This window comes from Amblyomma maculatum, unplaced genomic scaffold (genome assembly GCF_055883805.1).
Source record: "Amblyomma maculatum isolate TAMU_Amacu unplaced genomic scaffold, ASM5588380v1 scaffold_13, whole genome shotgun sequence".
Classification (NCBI taxonomy): domain Eukaryota; kingdom Metazoa; phylum Arthropoda; class Arachnida; order Ixodida; family Ixodidae; genus Amblyomma; species Amblyomma maculatum.
In genome coordinates this window covers 9,163,668-9,177,622 of record NW_028146738.1, presented here as the reverse complement: position 1 = coordinate 9,177,622, position 13,955 = coordinate 9,163,668, and the positions used below count along the sequence as shown (strand labels likewise).

The window sequence follows — 13,955 nt, the reverse complement described above, 5'->3', positions numbered from 1 at the left end:
CAAGGGTCGGTCACCAAAATCAAAAATATCACTGTACGATGTCAGTAGGGTCGTAAGTGCTTTAGAACGATCAGGGCGCAAGTCAGGAGCAACTATGCCGGATATACGGACCTCCTGAGGTGGGAACGGTGCAGGTCGTGTCGGCACTGCGGCAATAGGGTCACGTAAAAGAGCAGCCACAATAAACTCCGACAATGGGGTCAGTTCGGCGAGAGAAATGCCCTCAGGAAGAACTTCCACAAAAGAGCTGAAGTTAAGGACTGGAATACAAGTGCTGTTATTCACTACATGCACTATATTATGTGGTAGAGCGATGCTACGCTCAAGTGTCACGTCAGCTATGGGGCAAACAACGTAGTCGCCATCCGGAACGGAGGGAAAAGGCGACATCAGCACATACACTGCGGCTTCTGGTGGTAGGCGACTAAATGTAGCGGAGCGGAGATGGAGCATTGAAGTTTCAGGAGCTTTGTTGTCAGGGCAGAGCGGCACGTCTAGATGAATCAGTCCAGAAGAACAGTCAATGAGAGCGGAGTGTTCTGTTAAAAAGTCGAGTCCTAATATAACTTCATGAGGGCAACTGGTGAGGACTGTAAATAGCACAGGGATGTGGCGGTCGGCAATGGTAACTCTCGCGTACACATACCAATGACAGTAGTTGTGTTGCCATCAGCAACACGAACGGAAGACGTGTGAGGACTTGGTTGAGGCGTCGACGGAGCGAGGAACTGAGAACAGAAATGTGAGCTCCAGTATCAATAAGGGCAGAAACGGAGACTCCGTCCACAAGAATATCAATGAGGTTTCGTCTAGGTGCGGGGGTCAGTTCCGAGTTGACAGTCCGGGTCGGGAATGCAGCGTCACTCCAGGGCGCTGCACTCGCTAGTTTCCCGAGTAGGTACCGGCGTGTGATGGGGAGGAGTTGCGGCGAGATACCGGTGAACGGGATCGACGAGCCAGTGGGGATGGAGATCGGCTGGTGCGACGGGCAGGCGGGACGGTTTCGTTTCGATTCTCATCTTGTTGAGAAAGATAATGTCCTGGTCCATCGTAGATGGGACGGAACTCCTCTGGTTGGACAGGGAAGCGTCGAGGTCATTGGTAGTATCGGCGGTCGGCGTTGTAATAGGATCGAGGAGCGAAGAAGGTACGTCTACGGCCATAACGCGATGTGTGACCGGCGCGACAGCAAATGAAGCAAATTGGCCTGTCGTCTGAGGTGCGCCACTCTGCAGGATTGCGACTATGGTAGCGACGTGGGGAAGGTGGGCTGGCAGTAGCAGCAGCCACTACAGGAACATAGTGGGATGGTGGCGTGGGCGAGACGGGGCTGGAGGAGAGGCCGACGTTTGCAAGTTCATGGCGAAATACGGCCTGTATCATGGCCACGGTGTCGAGTAGCGGAGACATGAGTGGTGTAGGAGTTAAGGCCTCGAGTTCTCTCCGGGCGATACGAGTCATGTTCGTGGGATGAGAAGGCAGTTGCAAAGGTGCCAGATCATCGCAGGATGATGTAGCTGCGGTGTTTGGAAGGCGCTCAAAGCGATGTACGAGGCGTCGTTGTTTAACCTGCTCGAATTTTTGACAGACTTGAAGCACTGAGTCGACGGTGGAGCAATCCATGCAGAACAGGATGTTGAACGCATCATCCGCAATGCCCTTGAGGATATGGCCTACCTTATCATTTTCCGTCATTGAGCAGTTGACCTTGCGACACAACGCAAGCACGTCTTGAATATACGCAAGGTAGGACTCCGTGGAGGATTGGATGCGAGATGAAAGTTCTGTTTTTGCTGCGACAGCTCGACCAATGGGCTTCCCGAAAAGGTCCTGAAGCTTTTGCTTACAGTTTGCCCACGTCACCAGCTCTTGTTCGTGATTTTGGAACCACGTGCGAGCGGTTCCGCCAAATAGAAAATGTTGCTGGCCAGCATAATAGTCGCGTCCCAGCGGTTGTTCTTGCTGCAACGCTCGAACTCATCCAGCCAATCTTCCACGTCTGTCTTGTCTTCGCCATTAAATATGGGAGGGTGGCGGAGTTTTGTGAGCACGACTGGCTGAGCCGAAGTTGCCGCGCTGGTAGGGGCTGCCTCGGAGGTCATAGTGGTAGTGGTTGACGTCGTTGAAAGTCCAGGTAGATGACGGCCACTGCGCAAATCCAGGTTTTGGCAGCGCAAGGGGTAATCTGTGCGCACGGGGTTCTTTGGTCACCTCCACCAAGATGATACGGGGCAGAAGGCTAGCACTGGAAACCACAGCAGGTGATGGGCAAGCGTTCACAGCACAGTAGAGCAGAACACAGGAAGTTGTTGTTGTTCTCCTCTAATGTGATGGCACATACCCACACAGGGGGATCGGCCAGTGTTCAGGCAAGTCCCAACGGTTTCTGCAGCTTCGTCTTCCTCTTTCGCGTCACTACTGTTTATCGTCCTCTTCTTCAACATCCAGCGACGCGCAGGGCATATGTGTAACAATATGATCCACAGGAGTTGCCTGCTTACGTTGTTGTACGTCCCGTTTATGTCCAGGAAGGCCAAATACAAAAGTCTATTTTCCACTTTAGATACTTCGATGCATTGAGTAAGCACGAACAGGCTATCGTATAAGCGCCGACCATTTCTAAAGCCGTTCTGAAGCTCACCGAGTATCTTGTTACTTTCTACTCATGCTTACACCTTTAATTTCACCGCCTGCATGGCCAACCTGTATATAGCAGATGTTATGGTAATCGGCCTGTAGGGTTTCATGTGCATCCTTTCTCCTTTCCTTTCATAAATCAAATTCATTTTACTCTGCCGCCAGCTGTTCGGAATTTGCTTATTCGTTATGGCTCTTTCCAAAGCTTTTAACAGCGTTTACTTACTTCTTAGACCAAGTTCCTTAATCGGCTTGATCGGAATTCCTACTATTCCTGTAGATGCGTCTTTAGGAACATTTTTTTCTGCTTTTTTCTAGTTTAGATTGGTCAGTTATAAGCTGCTTTGTATTCTGCTATTTTGTGTTGCTTTCTGATTTGCAGAGATTAATTAGCCTATCGTCGCTCTTAAATCACTCGGCTATAACTGATGTAATGTAGTTCACTGCATTGTCTCCCTTTAAACAATTTCCCTCGTTATATTGATTCCGGTCATGCTTTCTATGATTCTTTTTACCTATCCAAGCTTATATGGCTCGGAGAAGGCGCAGAGGCGCCCCTGCCGGCCGTCAGTGTCAAATCGCTACAGCCCAGCAGGCCCCAGCTGCCAGCGGTCGCGCCACTTGAAAGTATTCTAGTTCACTATATATATATTCTTTTCGAAAACTTTGTCACAAGGCTTAAGTTGGGAAAGGGGGAATGGGATGCAGGAGATAGAAAGTTAAAAGAAGGAGTGAAGTCCATTGGCGCTTAGGTATTCGCAGAGGTTGGCGGTGTAGTGATTGTCCATTGTCCACTTCTCGTTATCACAATCCCGGTTCCATCACAGGCCCAACTTCATGAGTAGCCATTGTCTAACTGGAGTCGTTATTGGACACGTCCACAACAAGTGGCGCACATCGCAGACCTCAGGTGCAGTGTCACATTGAGGGCACCTGTCAGTCACTGGCAGATCTTTATCACGCCAATGATGTCATACAGATGGGGTCAGAGCTGCCCCTGTCCGAATTCGGCGCCCTGATATCGCGTCCTACCGAGTAAAATTACGGGGGAGAGGGTGCGAACACGGAGGAATGAGAGCACGTGTTCGCTGGCGCAGAACTTGAGAATCGGAAACGTGGGACAGGAACGGATCTGGGGGAAGAGGGGAAGGTGGTGGATCGCCCGATGTGCTTATGTGCATCATAGCATCAGCTTGAATATTATGTGGATCGCGAGCATGGCCGCGAATTCAGTGTATGCGCACATGGCATGGTTACTTTGAACAAAGCAAATGAATGGACTGTGTTATTTGGAATGTGCGTCGAACGGCCTTAAACTGTTTAAGGGCAGTGAGAGAGTCTGCGTAAAGATGAGCTCCATTGAATGCAGGAACGGGCGAAAGGGAATAAATGGCATTGTAAATGGCTTGAAGTTCCAGCGGCAGAAGGGGCAGGTATCCGCGCTGTCACCTGAGTGTTAGATGCGGATGACAGGGACAATACACAGAAGTAACTCTTCGCTCTGCAATATGTGATGCATCGGTATATAATATGCATTCTTCAGGCAGGTGTACGGATGATACCGACGGGGAAGCAGTGGGGCGATTGTCTGTGAGCTGGCTGTACAACCATGGAGGTAGTCTCTTTCAACGATGGAGTTGTAAAGACTGTTTGTGAGCTCTGTTTGCCATCCGCTGATCAATGAGTTCACTTAGCGTATTTAGCGGGGCATACTCCTGTAGTACTGGTATGAATGTTAGACGGGGGAGACATGTTATTGCGCGCATAACCTCACGATTGATGGCCTCACGTGAGTCCCACTGTCAGCGGGTGAGACGTTGCAACTGTGCCTGGTCGATTATACGCGGCTGGAGGACAGAGCGAACAAGCTTCCGGGCCGTGTGAGCATGTGCGCCGCCAAAGCGCATAGCTATGCGGTGAATAAGACCTAGAGTAGCGTGAGCGGACTTACAGATGGCTGTAAGCGACGGGGTGCCTGTCCCAGAGTAGTGAAGGAGAGGACCAAGAATGCGAACGGTTTGTGCCTGAAGAATGGGGGTATTATCTATCATAAAATTTATTGTTGCACGGTATTGGCGCCGAGCGCCGTACGGACCGCTGGAATCGCGAATAGCGCGCCTTCCTGAAGATTCCGGACCAAAGTGCCCTTTCGCGGCAGCTACTTGCCCTAACTCCGCTTTTTGCAATTTATGCAACAATTGTCGAGAATCTAGCCATATTTTGGGCATCCCAATATTTTTATGTAACAACTTTCATTTTATATCATGCGCAAAAAACAAGCAGCCCTAATGAACTGAAAGCACTTTGCCGACAAATCAAGACCGGAAATATTGCTGTCGACAACATGATTAGAACAACAGTGACTAAATCTTGCTCTACTTTTTGTATTAGAGCATGACGCAGGCGCTAATATAAAATAAACATCAAACAAAAATTTAGAATATACAAAATATGTAAATCAATTAATCTTGTTATGTCCAGCTGCATGAACATTCGGCAACAATGTAACTGCAAATTTTCAACCATCAACGAGACAATAACTAATTCAGAGCATTAAACTGGAAACATTTTTTGCATTAAAAAGGGACGTTTTACTGCAAAAATAAAAGAAACTGTCCTATATGATCATCTGGCAACTATGAAAGCATAAGTTTAAATCTAGAACGGAAATATTGACGTCTGACAACATAACTTGAACAGTGAAAAATGAGGCTGCGCTTTTCATTGCATCAAAATTTATTGCAGGCTCCAATATAAAATAAACATCAAACAAACAAATTAGAATATACAAAATATCTAAATCTATCAACATTGTTATGTTAGGCTGCATGAACAGTCGGCAACAATGAAACTGAAACTGCAAACTTTCAACCACCAACCAGACACATTCAGACTGGAAACATTTTTCGCATTAAAAAGAAATTGTTTTCTGCAAAAATAAAAAAAAAAGCCATCCAATATAATTATCTAGCAAATACGAAAGCAGAAATTGCTTACTGGAAACTGGTGAAAAAATGTAGGTTTCGTATTCATAAAGAAGTTGCAATTTCTAAGCAGATATTCATGATCATTTTATATAGTCACACGATGCAACATTAAAAACCTATCGCAAGCAGTGCTCAAATAGTGGCTTGTTTTTTGTCTGTAGTCCTTGTGCCGAAAGACCGCCTCAGTGCTGAGGGAGCTGCGAAGTCAGGCCACACTGGGCACGATGGCATCAAATTGAGATTCGCACAGTACTTGTTCCTTGAAAATGTATTGCTGTTCCTTGTTTGCGATGAAATTTGTTGTGTGTTGTGAAACTTGATAGCGTTTTTGATGGTTCACGCTTCTTTCTTACATGCAACAAGTGCACAAGGGACTATCAGACCGAAGTTCAGGCGCCGGCATCTCTGAAGTTCCTCAAGATATTCGTGATCAGCCGATGAATGTGTTTACATAATCTACTGCTGAGGAAAGTGACTTGTTTATCGCCGATGCTCCTGAGAGACGGAAGCAGATTGGCATTACAGCGTGTTTACATATTGCTACAGGTAAGGACTTCAACAACTTCGCCATTTTTCAGCGCGAATGGAAAGCCGCCACGCTCCTGTGCGATCCTCCGGTCGTCGCGCTTGTTGCTATTGTTTGATACCGATCAGCTCTGAAACTTTTTTTTACTCCTACAGTATTTTTTTCATTTTCGAGGTTGATATAAGCATTTCTGGCGAGAAGTGTCATCACGATTAATCATAAAAATGTTTTTTTATGAAACTTTTCTTGTGCACGATAGTGCGTTTAAATTAACAGCGCATTTCGCAGAACTAATGTAACACTTTTTTTGTGATTGATGGTGCCGCTTGCATTGCTCGGTACGCAGACTTCTTTCACTTACGTGTTATGTCGCTACGCCGACTGTCTGCGTTGTGCACGTATGCATTTGATTTCCTGGAGATTGCGAGAATGATAAGTGATGCCTTCGTAAAGCCTGCGTGCTGTATCGCCTCTTTCGCGTGTCTGTATATCCATGTCTACACTGTCGAATACCATAAACCCGATCTCTAGGAGGTCCTCGGGAATGTTTACTCCCGCAGGCAGTCTGTGACCGAGAATCTTGTAGTATACATAACATATTGTGTCTTATTCACGCGCTGCTTGTCCCATCTAGCTTGTGTCTACCTTTCGACAAAGTACCTCAAACCCAGTTATAGGATTAAACAAATAAAACGTCTGTAAGAAAATTGCTAAAGATGTAGACAGGATTTAAACCACGAGACGGTTCTTTCCGCTGTCCTGCATGGTTTCTCAGCCTCAGTTTCGTCTTGCTCTTTTGATGCTTGCACTAGCAAATTGTTTTAACAACTGATGTGGAAGTGGAGTTATTATGGCACCTTTGTCTCCCCTATTGTGCAGTTTACACAATATTTACCAGTTGCGAGAAGGCACACGCCCTTATTGTGCGTTCCTTTATTATACGAATGTCTAAATCAATGTGCTCAAAAATACTTGGACCTTAACATATGTTTACATGGTATCTCAGTCAATATTTTTGGACTGGCATGGTTTAAAGTTAGGAAGCATGGCACTGCTGGTTTAGGATGAGCGGCAACAGAGTTCTTAATTTTTTTTGCTCCAGCTTCTAAGTTTAGAACTTTTCTGCTTGCATGATATATAACTTGTTCTCTGTAGACGGCAAAGTAGCACTAGGAAGATATTTCATGAGAGAAAAATTCTGTCTCATGAATATGCTTCTGCACATTTTCGGGGCTAATAACTTGAGCATGGTACAAGAGCCACTTGCCCTTTCTTTAATGAGTTAGACCTTTCACTAGACTGTAGAACAGCATGTGATTGTTGTTTTTAATCTGTCATTTTAATCATGTTTCTTAAAGCTACATTTCTTGAGGAAAGTAACTTAGTCATTCATTCTCTAATTTCAGTTGCTAGCTCTTGTGGAATTTATTCTTATTTGTATGTTTTTTGTAGATGTCTTCTTTGCAGTAATTTTATGTTCATACAATGTTTATGAACCATATTGCACTGTTATTTACTCGTGGTATTTTTCATTCTTATAATTGTGTTTTTAAAGAATGCAGCTGAAAGCACCTGCTGTCCACATCAACCTACTTCGCTGAAGCTTCCAAGGCTAAAGACCTTATGTAGAATGCTGCGAAAGGACTGTCGGATGCCTGTGTGTGGAACATACGGTGAAGAGGGCGGCAGGCAACAAATCGATTCTATGACTCTTAACATTCTCTTGAGTGGCTCATATATTAAAGGGATTGCTTCATGGCAATTATTGCACATGCCTTCTTTACCAGGCAACAAGGCTTGCGTAGCCACCTAGTGTATCCAAATAACATATCTAAATACTAGAACAGTTAATAATTCGAGCAAAGGGTGCTCTTTACCTTGTAGCAGTTTAGAGCTTAGAAGTAGCATAATGCTGCATTGCATGAGTAAGAAATAAAATTTTGATGCTTTAACAATTTTTACAAGCTATGCATCTGCATTCCGCGCACTATTCGTGCAAAATTCTGACGAGACATTTATCCATTGCTTACTTGAATCCTGAAAGTAAACCTATCTCTAATCTAGCCATGATTGCTTGAATGCCGAAAGAAAATTTTGTATTATTTTCATACAAAAATGGCTACAGTTTTAAACACCGAGTTGAGATACACAAGATAGGCATCATGTTACCCCAGTTTCCTATCTCTGGGTGCTGTGCCCAAGAATTCGTAAATATAATATAAATTATGGAGCACTTAATGTTAGGTAGGTGACAGAACATATCTGAACACCATCTCAAAGGGTCAGCTTTGTCTTTTGCAGTGATGATTACTGTTTTTGTTTTTTAATATAAACTCTTACGGTGCTGCATTCTAGGGACATATAGATTTGTTTGTAAAAGTACTAAGCAAAAATTATCACAGTTCCTTCACTAAAGCTGTCGGGTAATCTTATTCGAGACTGGGAAGCGGTAAAAATATTAATTTGGGCACCGGATTCTAGTATAGTAATTCACGAACTGTTAAACTGCCAAAAAGCCTCTCTGACGCGAAGTATTGTACTTTTTTATGATTACTACTTCATAAACTTGTATGTTAAAGCCCCACTCCACATTAGGTTTAAATCTGTAGGACATGCAGTGACAGTGTTTCAGTTACATATTTTAGTACCTCACGTATCCCGCACATTATAGCTGATGGTCTTAGCCTTGGTTTCTTAACCTAAAAATGACTTTCGGTGACAGGGAGGCTTCATGCATATTTATAGAAGCCTATCAGTTTAGTTCCAACCTCTTCCACGTTTCATATATCGTTCCAATAATTAGCTTAGTTCCTTCAAATGTTTTGCTGTTTTTTATGCCCTGAAAGATTGGCATATCGAAGTTCTTAAACTGTATTTTTTCTCCAGACATTTCTTTGTTCTTGAATTTTCATGAGTGCTGCACGGCTACTTTTGATGGAGATTGGTGTTCATTTGTAACTCAGTACTTTGGTGAGTGCAGTAATATTTCGTCTGTTAATTTGTAGGTTATTGTTGTGCAGTAGGGATTCTGCAGGTCTGCCACTCACATACAGATTCATTATTATTAATATAACCAGCGCGAACACGAAAACAAGGGACAAGAAACACGAAAGCCACAGTACATGCGCTGACTCACAACTAAGCCTAAGCCGTTTACTCCAAGGCCCAGAAAAACAAACATGACGAAAACGAAACAGTCACGTGAAAAAACCCTGGGTTCACCTGCTGCATAAAAATTACTTTAAAAAATCACTTAAAAAAGACAGCTCTTTGCTTGAAAGAGCAAGTGACGTCTTGCTGACACACTTATTGTCCGTTGAAATAAAATACGCTTCCACTATCTCTCTCGTTATCTTCTCTTTGTGGCGATATAAAATTTTAACACTGTCAAACTTAGGAGTGCACTTCTTCTTCTCCTTCTTCATTATCTCACATGACTGGCAATGGGATACCAGAAACGTTTTTTCCTTTCCAATTTCCAAGTTGTTACAGTGTTCTTGTAGTCTCTTATTTATACACCGTCCGGTTTGTCCTATATAACTGGCTCCACAAGAAAGTGGAAGCCTATACACCACACCTGTCTTGCATCCAACATAGGGGTTTCTATGTTTCACCCCACATTCTTGCTTCTTCTCTTCTCTTTCCCTTTGAACAGCCGGGCAAATCCTCTTCATCTTGAGCGGGGCGGTCAGTGCGACGTCCACATTATACCTCTTGCCTACATTTTTGAGGCCATGCGAAATCCTGTGCACATACGGTACCACGGCAACCTTCCTCTTCCTCTCACCCATGCTGGGCAGGGATTTCTGTTTGTGCGTTCTTTTACGGTTCTTCAGTACCCGGCAACTGGCCTCAATAATAATTGACTCCCGATAACCGGCCTTTGCAATTCTCTTCACTTGTCTGTCAAAACTCTTGCCCATGCCGTGGTAACAAGATTTCGTCAACGCATTTAATAAGCAAGTGTTTATCATCCCATTCTTCACTAATTTGGAATGTCCTGAATTGGAGCCTAGCAACGGCTTCATCGATCTAGGGTTGTATTCCCAACAAACATGATCATCACCGAATTGAATCAAAATATCTAAATACTGTAACTGATCATCCACTGGTTTCTCAACAGTAAATTCCAGGCCGGATCCACACTCAGTAAAAACATCCATTATGTCCTTCATTCGCTGATTGAATCCCTCACGATCTGTTAATACTAAAAAGTCGTCCACATACCTGAAGGTGGAATAATGCAAGCCCTCCAAGTTATCCTTCAGGTGTCTGTCCACGTACATTAAGAAGATGTCACTCAAAACCGGTGCAACACTTGATCCAATGCAGACTCCAGCCTTCTGGGTATACAACTTGTTCTTCCATCCTATGAAGGTGGATTTCAGGTAAAACCTCAAAAGTTCTAGGAAACTTTCAACACTAACACCTGAGGCGTCAATGAAGTCACATTCATTATTGTCTTCTGTAATGCACATTTGTACTCACTTAAGGAGGCAGTCATGGGGAAGGCTATAATATAAATCCTTGACATCCATGCTGAACCCGACACAATTTCTTGGGTTGTGTTCTTTGAGGAATACGACAAGGGCTTCAGAGTTAGGTAGCCTTAGAGGGTCTGATAAAGTCAACGAGGAAAGGTGCTTCTGCAAATACTTGGAAACCAGGTGCTGCCACGTGCTCTTCTCAGAAACGATGGCTCTGAACGGAACATCCGGTTTATGGGTTTTTGCCGAAAAGAATACTTCCAAATGTAGTTGCTTGCATTTCTTCACCTGTCCACGTAACCGTTCAAGCCCCAGATCATCTAGAAGACCCATAGCCCTCTCTTTTATCTTGGTCGCTTCCATAGGAAACCTTTTGAAATTCTTCTCAACAGCAGCCTCGGCTTTTTCTTGAAACTGATTCTCAGAAAAAATAGTAAAATACCCTTCTTTATCTGATAATATAACTCTGAGGTCTCTTGAGGCCATCCATTTAGCAATATAGTTAATAGGGCACCGTTTCCCCTTCAATCCTTCTTTTGTGTGCTCTAGCACTTCCATGCACTCATGGATGCACCGCGACCTTTCAGAATCTTCAACTCTATTTGCAATACAGCGTGACATGGTCACCTGTTCAGCCTCATCAACTCTAGGCTCAAAAGCATGTTTAGGACCTAGCCTCAGCATCTTATCGATACCAAGAGGTATATCTTCATCAGCGAAATTCAATACCTTGCCTTGCTGATCTTTGTTCATCTTCTTCTTCCGTGGAAGCAGAGGTAGAACCACCTTCCAAAGGAATTCTGTCAATCTTTCACTCAGGGCACTCCACTCTGTGTACTTGCGAAACGCACGCTGCTTGCTATACATGCACTCACACACGAGTCGTAGACAATCCTTGAAATGGCGGGCTTGCCTCCACATCTCAGACACCATTATACGGCAGAGTCTCCTGCAATGACCAGTAGACGGCGTCAGGAACCCAAAGGTCTTCAGGAATTCCGGAGGCACTGTGCCGAGCTTGAGGTACCAAGAGGCCTTTCTTGCTTGGCAGACACAAACTGCGATGGCAGGCGCTAACACCTCAGGCGCTAACACCGCAAGGGGCTCCAGGGCAAGCGGTGGCCTTGTGGTAGAGCATCCGTCTCGCATTCGGGAGGTACCGGGTTCGATCCCCGGTGCCGCCGGTTACCCACCGGTTTTCAAATGGGTACAAGCTTTCCCCCGGCCTGGTGCTCGGCTCTTCTGGGGTGAAATGCTTGGGAAAAGGGGTCACGGCCCAAATAGTTGCGCCGATGTGGCAGTGATTCGTTCCGCCATCGGACAACAATAAGTCCGCCTTGCGCGGCAACAGCCCATTATGTGGCCCTTTTTTTTTTTTGTCCTGGAGCCCCTTGCGACTGCTGCCCTACCCGACCTGTGAGAACCAGACCTTTGCAGGTCATTAGTTGTTCGAAACTTTAAGCCCTCTAAGGAGCACAGCAGGGTTAGCAGAGCCTCTTCCAAACGCACACCCCTGAGAGAGCCGGGCGCCGGGCCGGGGGACGCTTGTACCCATTTTACCGGTGGGTGTCCGGCGGTGGGTTTCGAACTGGCCACCTCCCGCAGTCGAGACGGGCGCCCAAACCACTCGGCCACGACTGCGGTCCGCCACATAGAGGTTCTTGTCGATGACCTTGGGGATGGGCTTGATTTCTGTGCCGAGCTCCTGCTCAATGCGGTGCAGTGAGAAGCGGTCATCGTAGGTGATCAGGTTGATTGCAATGCCCAGGTGGCCAAAGCGCCCCGATCGGCCAATGCGGTGCAGATATGTTTCTGCCATCTTGGGGAAGTCGAAGTTGATCACCACGTTGACAGCCTGAATGTCGATGCCCCTGGTGAAGAGGTCAGAGCAGACTAGGTTCCTGCAGAGGCCAGCGCGAAAATCGTGGAACACACGGTTGCGATGCTGTTGAGACATCTTGGCATGGATGTAGTAGCACGAGTAGCCTAGCTCCGTTATCTTCTTGGCCAAGAGCTCCACCCGCTGAGTGGAGTTGCAGAAGATGATCGACTGGTTGATTTGCAGCTTCGAGAAGAGTGTGTTAAGGCAGTGAACTTTCTGCCTTTCCTGGACAAATGCGTAGTACTGCGTCACACCCTTCAGGGTCAGCTCATCCATCAGGTTAATTTCGTACGGGTTGTGCAAGTGCTTCTTCATGAACTGCTCGACTGTGAGGGGGAACGTGGCCGAGTAGAGCAGGATCTGCCGGTCCTGGGGAAGGAAGCTGATCACCTTGTCCAGCAGGCCCTTGAAGTCTTGCGAGAGCAGCTTGTCCGCCTCGTCCAAGATGAGCATATTGCACCTGTCCATCTGTGCCACTCTTTTCTCCATGAGATCCAAAATTCGGCCAGGTGTGGCAATGATCACGTGAACATTCTCGTAGATCCGCATAATGTCATCCTTGAGGTTTGTGCCGCCCGTGGTGACCATGACGCGAGCCTTGAGGTGCTTGGACAGCTCAATACAGATCTGACTTGTCTGGAGGGCCAGCTCACGCGTAGGGACTATGGCCATGGCCTGGATGTGATCCTTCGTGACGTCTATCCTCTGCAGCATGGGGATGATGTAGGCCCCAGTCTTGCCTGTGCCATTCTTGGCCCTGGCCAGGATGTCTCGGCCCAGCAGTGCGATGGGGATGCTGGCTTCCTGAATGGGGGACGGCTTCTCCCAACCCTTCTCGAAGATTCCCATCAGCAGCTCCCGCTTGAGACAGAAGTCCTCAAACTCATTGCCCTTGGTGTCTGTCACATCAGACGTTTTCTTTCTTAAATCGCGAGGAGGTATAACCAGCTTTGCCTTCCAGCCACCTTCGTCAACATCCCTAATGTTGTTGGTATGGTTGACAGGCTTCTCAGGGGAATGGCACCCGGAGTTTTCAGCTATTGTGGTCATTGTGGACTGCTTCAGTGCTCCGCGACTAGCGTCGAAGGCCGGTGTTAAAGCGCAAGAACCGTAGACTCAGGCGGGCAGCATTGACTGTGCTTCCAGCAAAAGCACTTAACGATGCACAACGATTTATTCACAGCGCTCACACTTATTTATTCACAGTGACAGTGTTAAAATTTTATATCGCCACAAAGAGAAGATAACGAGAGAGGTAGTGGAAGCGTATTTTATTTCAACGGACAATAAGTGTGTCAGCAAGACGTCACTTGCTCTTTCAAGCAAAGAGCTGTCTTTTTTAAGTGATTTTTTAAAGTAATTTTTATGCAGCAGGTGAACCCAGGGTTTTTTCACGTGACTGTTTCGTTTTCGTCATGTTTGTTTTTCTGGGCCTT

General features: G+C 45.9%; 1 pseudogene; it reads right to left on the bottom strand.

Moving 5' to 3' along the window:
- Positions 1–8,045: 8,045 nt before the first annotated feature.
- LOC146172178 (ATP-dependent RNA helicase me31b pseudogene) lies at positions 8,046–13,706 on the bottom strand (annotated as a pseudogene).
- Positions 13,707–13,955: the final 249 nt, after the last annotated feature.